The 9,197-nt window shown below is 36.7% G+C and overlaps 1 pseudogene; it reads right to left on the minus strand.

Annotated features, from left to right (window-relative positions):
- Positions 1-7,767: 7,767 nt before the first annotated feature.
- Positions 7,768-8,720, minus strand: LOC133764357 (TIP41-like protein; annotated as a pseudogene).
- Between the last annotated feature and the right edge of the window lie 477 nt (positions 8,721-9,197).

Genomic DNA, 9,197 nt, shown 5'->3' on the forward strand with positions numbered 1-9,197 from the left:
GTTTGCTACTTGGACATCCCATATTTTCTCTAAATTAGGGAAGTTTTCTGAAATTATTTCCCTGAATAGTGCCTCTAATACAGTCTCTGTTTCTACACTTTTAGGAACTCCTAAGACTCATATATTGGGTAACTTTATAATATTCCATTCATCTGAAACATTGTTTTTGATTTTTTTTAAATTTCTCTTTCTTTTTTTTTGGTCTGATTGAGATATTTACAATGATTTATCTTCTATTTTTGATATTCTTTTTTCTTCTTCACCAGGTCTATTGTTAAGGCTTTCTACTATAGTTTTTATTTGACATGCCGAATTCTTCATTTCTAATATATTAATTTGATTTCCTTTAAAAACCTCAATTTCATGGGAAAAATTTTCCTTCATATCATATATGAATTTCTTTATCTTGTGAACTGTCTTAATCTATGATCCATCATCCATATCACCTTAGTTCCGAAACCTGAAAAAAGCAACAACAAAAAAGAAAAACTGTAGGACAATAACGCGAATGAGCATAGAGACAAAAATCCTCCACAAAATATTAGCTATTTGAATCCAACAACACATCAGAAATATCATTCATCCAGACCAAGGGGGATTTATCCCTGGTATGCAGGGATAGTTAAACATATGCAAAGCAATAAAAGAGTTACATCACATTTATAAATTGAAGACTAAAAACCATATGATTATCTCATTAGGTGCAGTGAAAACATTTATAAAATAAAGCAGACTTTCATGATGAAAACTTAAATAAATTGGGTATAGAAGGAACATTCTTCAACACAATCAAGGCGACTTATGACAAAAACACACCCAGCATCTTACTGAATGGAGAAAAGTTGGAAGCATTTGTGCTAAGATATGGAACCTCAAAATGATGCCCACTGTCACCCTTGGTATTCAATATAGTGCTGGAAGTTTTATTTAGAGGCATTATGCAAGAAAAAGAACATCAAAGCCTAGGGTGGTTACTGGCGCCATAAACTAGAGTGTCAATTTGTTGGGTCAACAACAGGAGTCACTGTGCACTTGCTCCTCATGTGGGATCTCTGTCCTTAATGTGCTATACATTGTGATTTAATGCTATAACTAGTACTCAAACAGTATGTTTCACTTTGTGTTTCTATGTGGGTGCAAACTGTTGAAATCTTTACTTAATATATCCTAAATTGATCTTCTGTATATAAAGAGAATTGAAAATGAATCTTGATGTGAATGGAAGGGGAGAAGGAGCGGAAAAGGGGAGGGTTGCAGGTGTGAGGGAAGTTATGGGAGGGGGAAGCCATTGTAATCCATAAGCTGTACATTGGAAATTTATATTCATTAAATAAAAGTTAAAAAAATAAAAAATAAATAAATCTTCTATATATAAATAAAGAATATCAAAGAGATACAAATTTGAAAGGAGGAAGTGAAATTATCCCTATTTGCAGATGACATGATTCTACATATGGGTGAATCAAGACTCTACAAAGATACTATTGGAACTCATAAAAAAAGTGTTATAACATTGCAGGATATAAAATTAACACACAAAAGTCAATAGCCTTTTTTTAAAAGAGTTTTATTTATTTATTTGAGAGGTAGAGTTATAGACAGTGAGAGGGAGAGACAGAGAGCAAGGTCTTCCTTCTGTTGGTTCACTCCCCAAATGGCCGCAACAACCAGAGCTGTGCCATTCAGAAGCCAGGAGCCAGGTGCTTCTTCCTGATCTCCCAGATCTCCCACGGGGGTGCAGGGGCCCAAACATTTGGGCCATCTTCTACTGCTTTCCCAGGCCATAGCAGAGAGCTGGGTTGGAAGAGGAGCAGACGGGTCTAGAACCGGCACCCACATGGGATGCCAGCATGGCCAGCAGATGATTAACCTACTGTGCCAAGGAGCCAGCCCCAATAGGCTTTGTATAGACCAACAATGTCATGGCTGAAAAAGAATGTCTAAGATCAGTCCTATTCACAATAGCTACAAAAAACTAAATAGCCTCGAGTAAATTTAACCAAGGAGGTTATACATCTCTGTGATGAAAATTACAAACATTTAAAGAAAGAAATTGAAAAGACCACAAAAAGGAAAAATCTTTCATGTTCATGGATTGGAAGAATCAATAGCATCAAAATGTCCATATGACCGAAAGCAATTTGCAGATTCAATGTGATCCCAATCAAGATACCAAAGACATTCTTCTCAGATCTAGAAAAAAAATGATGCTGGAATGCATAAAGAAACACAGGAGACCGTGAATAGCTAGAGAAGTGTTAACAAAACCAAAGGCAAAGGCATCATAATATCATCTTTCAGGAAATACTACAGAGCAGTTATAATCAAAACTGCCTTATAATGGCACAGAAATCGACATGTAGACCAATGAAACAGAAACTTCTCCTGAAATCAATCCATACATCTACAACCAGCTAGTCTTTGACAAGAGAGGTAAAATTAATCCCTGGAGAAAGGACAGTCTCCTCAACAAACAGTGCTGGGAAAATTGGATCTCTACATGCAGAAGTATAAAACAAGACCTTTACGCTACGCCTTATAAAAGAATCTACTAAAATGGATCAAGGATCTCAAACCCGATGCCATCAAATAGCAGAGGAGAATACTGGGGAAACTGCAAGACATTGGCATAGCCAAACACTTCTAGAAAAAGATTTCAGAAGCACAGGCAATCAAAGCCAAAATTGACAAATGGGATTACAACAAGCTGAGATGCTTCTGCACTGCAAAGGAAACAAATGAAGAGGCAACCAACAGAATGGTTGAAAATATTTGCAAACTATGACACTGAAAAAGAACTAATACATAGAATATATAAAGAGCTCAAGAAATTCAGGAACAAGGAAACAAACAATCCAGTTAAAAAATGGGCAAAGGACCTCAAAAGGCATTCAAATTGCCAACAGACACATGAAAAAACGCTCAGGATCACTAGCCTTTAAGGAAATGCAAATCAAAACCACAATGAGGTTTCACCTCACTCCAGATAGAATGACTCTCATACAGAAATCAACAAACAATAAATGCTGGTGAGGATGTGGGGAAAATACCCTAATGTACTGTTGGTGGGAATATAAACTAGTACAGCCATTGTGGAAGACAGTATGGAGATACCTCAGAAAGTTGAAAACCATATACCATATGACTCAACAATCTCTCTGGGAATTTACTTAAAATGAAACATTTTTATGAAAGTGTTACCTGTACCCCCATGTTTACTGCTGCCTAATTCACATTGCTAAGATATGGAATCAACCCTGATTCTCTCAAATGAAAACTAGATAAGGACATGATGGTATATATACACTGTGGAATAATATTCAGCCATATAAAATAATGAAATGCTGTCTTTTACAACAAAATGGAACCAATTATACTTAGTGAAATAAACCAGTCCCAAAATGACAAATACTACATGTTTTCTCAGATCACTGGTAACTAATTGTATACCAAAAAATGTGTCAGAGTGAAATTGACATTTTGAACTTCCATGATTGCCTCTACTGCTGAGGAACAATGTCCTTTCTTACTATTTGTTGAACTTTCTACTTAGTGTAGGGTTAATATTATGAATATAAAGTAATCTGAAATTTGATTCTCATCAAAATGAAGAGAGGGAATAAGAGAGGAAGGAGTAGAAAGGGTGGGAGCATGGGCAAGAGGGAATGCAGGGTCGAAATATTACTATGTTCCTAAATCTGTATATATGAAATACTTGAAATCTGTTTAAGAATTTTAAAGTAATACACATTATAGATTAGTATATTCAACAACAGCAATGACTATTTAATTCAATTTACCTTTCTGCACTAATCATTGTGTAACCACTTTCATGTAAAAATTATCTTTTTGAAACCCTTCAAAACTGTAGCAATATGGAGAAGTGTGGCTAACATCATATGAATAAGAGACCACATAAAAGTGGGCTGTATTTTAATTACAATGTACAGTTTGCATACAGTTCTCTTGTAATAAAAACCACTATATTATGTGAGATATTGGTAAAATAGTTTCCCTAGAGAAGGGAGTGACTGGAAAAGATGCTGTTGGGTGACGATAATGGGCTCTTTCTTGGACTGAATCCAGGCTACACAGATGTTTTTAGTTTGCAAGTGTTTGTTGAGTCATACAATCGAATGTATGCATTTTTATGCTTTTTTATTCAGAACAATTCTAAAAATTCTTCCTTATTTTTATATGTAATCAAAAGCACAGATTTTACTGTCAAGGTGCAGAGCAGTTAAACACCAGACCATGATGGAAAAATCACATATGGTGGAATGATATTTTCATTCACAGTGTTCTTCCATTTTAAGTAACACCCACTTCTACCATAAGTTCTACCTCTGAGCTCCTCTGTCTTTTCACATTCAATGGCGAGCAGTACTGAAGGAGGTTAGAAAGCCCTTGAGCGTTTTGCCAAGGAAGGAACTAATGATGTGCTTGTGAGTGAGTCTGTCTGTAGTCCCCATGCCTGCAAATATACCTTTTTAAATACCATTGACAATATTTTCAACACAGAAAATTTGTTATAAGGAAAACATCTACTCGTGGCAAGATCACTTTGTTGGTTTATCATTAACAGGACAGAAAGTTTTCCATCGATTGCTGCTTGTCTTTCATGGACGTTTATGTGCTAAACAATCATGATGTTACTACTTGTGTGATGCACCAGTACAGCTGTAAAGGATTTCATTGGGAGCCAGCCCAATTCAGTTGCTACCCACTTATGTACGAAAATATATTAAATTTGTGAAACATGACCCAAGTGCAATATCATATTGATGCATTCAGAGTTCTTCCTCACATAGGCATCATGTATCTTCCTTATTTCTTTGCTTTTGTATCTCATACTATTAGATCATTTTCTTTTTTTTAAATTTATTTTTATTTATTTATTTTTTGACAGGCAGAGTGGAAAGTGAGAGAGACAGAGAGAAAGGGCTTCCTTTTGCCGTTGGTTCACCCTCCAATGGCCGCCGCGGCCAACGCGCTGCGGCCAGCGCACCACGCTGATCCGAAGGCAGGAGCCAGGTGCTTCTCCTGGTCTCCCATGGGGTGCAGGGGCCCAAGCACTTGAGCCATCCTCCACTGCACTCCCTGGCCACAGCAGAGAGCTGGCCTGGAAGAGGGGCAACCGGGACTAGAACCTGTTGCCGGCGCTGCAAGGCGGAGGATTAGCCTGTTGAGTCGCGGCGCCGGCCCATTATCTTTCTGACTTCTGTGTCTTTTGATGATCTTTCTCAGTGAAGGTATATCTACAAATGGAGATAGAGCTAATCTGTGAATTGCTTGGGATCAGATCTTGTTAACTACTTTCAAAGATCCCAGTGTTTCACACCAAGGCCCCAAGAAATTGTAAACAAACATGGTATCATTGAGTTATCTGAAAGCCTAGAAATTAATTTTCAGTTTAATTTCTTTCTATTCACCTAGATCTTCCCTGGCATGTATTACCCTCTGTTCCCTGGTGCCTACACTTCCTGCTTTATCCTTCTTCCTGTTAATTTTGTTTCATGTGAATTCATCACTCAGATTTCATGATGTTGCCTTATAGGAACATTGCTGCTTTTAAATGCCTCATAGCAAACTGGAAAAAGGACACTTCATTTCTTCTTCTTGTCAGACCATGAACAAATTAAGGATACAAGTGAGAGTTTCTAAAACAGTAATAGGAGATTCTCAATAAAGATTCTGTCCATTTCTGGTGATCCTGTTTTAATTTCAGAGACTTAGCATGCTGAATGTATAATAGATCTCATCCATGTTAAACCACAGAAACTCCAACAGAAGCTAAATTCTATTCATGCCTTATTACTAAGTAGAAATTATTAAGAAGTAATTGTTTCTTCTTTCTGGATACGCCAAGCCATTTGGAAAAATGATCCAGAGTCAAGAAAATTGTACAATGCTTAATGATGCTCTGATAAAATGTGCAACATAAAATACTACACTGGAATAGAATTCATTTCACAAATAAAATGGCTCTTATTTTTCTGGGAGTTCTTGATTTTTCAGCCTTTTTACTGAGAACTCATCATAGTGATAGTAAATTATTTCATCTGCTACCTTTTAATAACATTTCAAGTGAATTTAGAGCTTCTGAAGGAAAATGAAAAATCTTTAGTCTGAAAATACCTGAATTGCAGTCTTTACATTTTTATATTAATAAGAAACACAATTAATTTATGTGCTATACTTTTTATTTATATTTCTACTTTAATTGTGAAATCAAAAATGTAACACACTTTCTAATGTTCTAATTAATATTATAATCTATATGAAATGAATTTTTTTAAATTCCTTATTGTTTATTCTCCACTTACAAAAAGACACTTGGAACAAATAAGTATAAAATGATATATGTCATATTTAGCATTGGCCAAACACAAATTTTCTTGATATCCTCCACGGGAATAAACTAGTGAAGTTTTCAGAACCACATTTATCCACCCACTTCCCACTTCCTTTAAAAAGGAAAAAAAGGCCAATTCTTTTCATTTCCTATGATTTTTAACAGTGGATTCTCAAAATACATAATCCTAAGACTACTCAGGTATCAAGACATCTAAATCAACAAGTTAAAAAAAAACAGTGTGTATACACACACACACACAAATATGATGTTGCCCAGAAACTCCAACCAATGAATATTCTTACAAGTTTTGCGTTTCTTATACTTTGCAGGAATAGAGTCTGTTCAGTTCAAATCTGCATGGCAAACAAAGTAAAACATAAAACTGAGTACAATGTATAAACACTTTCCTGTCCTAACAGAGAATATTAAATACAAGTATATTTAATATATAGTATACATACCATGTGTTTTCTTAAAGCTAACAAAATCCTGATTTCTTATACCTTGGGCAAGACACAGAAGGCAGATAAATATAAAACTATTTGTGATCAAATTTAGTTAATAAAAGTGATCCTGCCTGGCTGAGCTGTGATGAATAACCAAATTTATTCATCTCACAATTTTCTTCAGACTAATACGTGAAGAGCTTTGCTAATCCTTTCAAATTTTTATTCTATTTAGAGAGTTTTCCATCAGGTGGAACTATGCAAAATTATTTTAAATCACAACAAAGGGACTCACTTTTTTCCTCCTACTGTTTAAGACATTTTCAAAAATCTATGCTTTATAGCCACTTTCACTTTATGAAAAATCACTTAGAAAGGTAGAAAACAACATAAAATGCTTAATGGGTTATCATCAACATAACCAAATAGATTTGAAATTTACCTTTGTGTACTACATAGGTCCTGTGCTAGAGAGCACTTTAAGAGGGTGGAAAGACACCTCTGACATCCTGTCAGTGATTAAACCACATTCATGTATTTCCAGGTACATGATAGCTTAAGTTCTCCAAAACACTAGCTCTTTTCCTATATCTGAAACTTTCTTTTAATTTTAAAGCCAATTTAAAATTGGAGTAAACATATTTTTAAAAGTCTGTGGGTGGAGATCATTAAATTATGAGGTTAATTTCCTAGGTGGCAAGTCACGATATGCAGAAGTGTGATTACTGTCAGGAAGGCCAAGGAAGAGCATGCACAGTCAGGAATCCTAGAGTGGCGAGGCCCGGGATTCAGGGATTTCACCTCTGCACTTGAAGACGCCCACTGCTCCAGACATAAACGCATCACTACTGCCAAGCTCCCACTTTATGACATCATAGAAATCCAAATTTAACTCCAGAAAACAGACATCTGGAATATGAATCTGAAGACAGGACAAACAGCAGTTGAATGGAATCTGCCTGCAATAATCCTTTATTGTTTTTTGCCTTTAAGGCTACAGAAAATCTGCACATAAACAAGGCGATCAGTTCTCATAATAAAAATATCCCCCTACAAACAGCCAAGGTGTCCAGTCAGATCCACGTTGAGCCTATGTTGTATCACATTCTATTCCACAGGTGCACTTTCTTGTGACTCTGCAGGGTTAGGATCAATTCTTTCTGGAAATATTAGCTTCTCACAAACTGCTTCCTTTATTGGTAAACACTGTGATATTTCATTAGGTTCCCTGAAGAGAGAAGGTGGAACATGCGTTAAATTAGAAATTTTGCTCTCTCTTGATGTATATTCTAGTAGCATGTAGGTCTTGTCAGCCTCGTGGTAAAGCCTCGTGTCATTCATTCTAATAAGCACCCCATCAATTCTCAAGAAAAATCGCAACAGCAGGAAAAAGCTAGAAGGCATCACTCTAATTTTCACACTCAAGCTTGAAACTCTATGATCATGAAGTTCATCCTCAAATAGAAGAACTTCTTCAAAAAACTTAATTTGTTCTCTGGCTTTCAACTTCTCCGTATCTATATGATCTGTCGTAGGTACAACCTTTAACTTAAGAGATTCTCCAAGCAATGTTCCCTTATAATCCTATGTATAGGTCCAATCGTATGGTTGAATAACCTCTTTGGCGTGTTCACCCTCCGTCCTGCTTTCCTGCCACTCTTCAGCACAGGCTACTTTAAGCATGCCTTGGTAGTTGTTCACGCATCTGTAGCATTGAACTCAATCCCCAAGCCAGAACCATGCTGGATCCTTAAAACGTTGTCTCCAAACATCATGTCGGGGAGAGACGGGATGTGCAATTCATCGGCTAACTTCTCCACATCCGCTGACTTCATGATGTGGGTCTTGGCCGCCGTCAGCTTCCAGGGCCCGAAGGAGAAGTCCTGGCGGCTGCTCTGGAAGCCATGGATTGGCATGGTTGACCCGGAGCCCGCGGGGGCCACAGGGCACAGGAGGCGGCGGCGGCGGCGCCCAACACCGGTTCCTCCGCCTCCCTACGGCCCAGCCCCCTCGGCTTCCGAGCCGTTACCATGCCCGGCCCCACCCCACCCCAGGCCCGCCGACTCGCCGACTCCATGAAATGAAATTTATGGAAAATATTACAGCACAAATATAGTTCTTTTGAACAAGGAGGCACATAAAATAATATTTATAAAAAGTTTTAAATAATGTGAAAACTGCTAAAAATGCAATTTTAAATTGTAAAAAAAAAAAAAAAAAGAACAAAATGGTATATATACAATTTGAGCTCAATATCCAAAAGGAGACAAAGGAAATGTAGCATCATTACTGTTTGTGGTATGATTATGGAGTGAGAATGTTTTCTCCCATTTTTTTTTCTTTCTCTAATTTTTAAACTTTTACAATAAGCACAAATTTATTTGATAATATAA

Source organism: Lepus europaeus, chromosome 7, assembly GCF_033115175.1.
Source record: "Lepus europaeus isolate LE1 chromosome 7, mLepTim1.pri, whole genome shotgun sequence".
Taxonomy (NCBI): domain Eukaryota; kingdom Metazoa; phylum Chordata; class Mammalia; order Lagomorpha; family Leporidae; genus Lepus; species Lepus europaeus.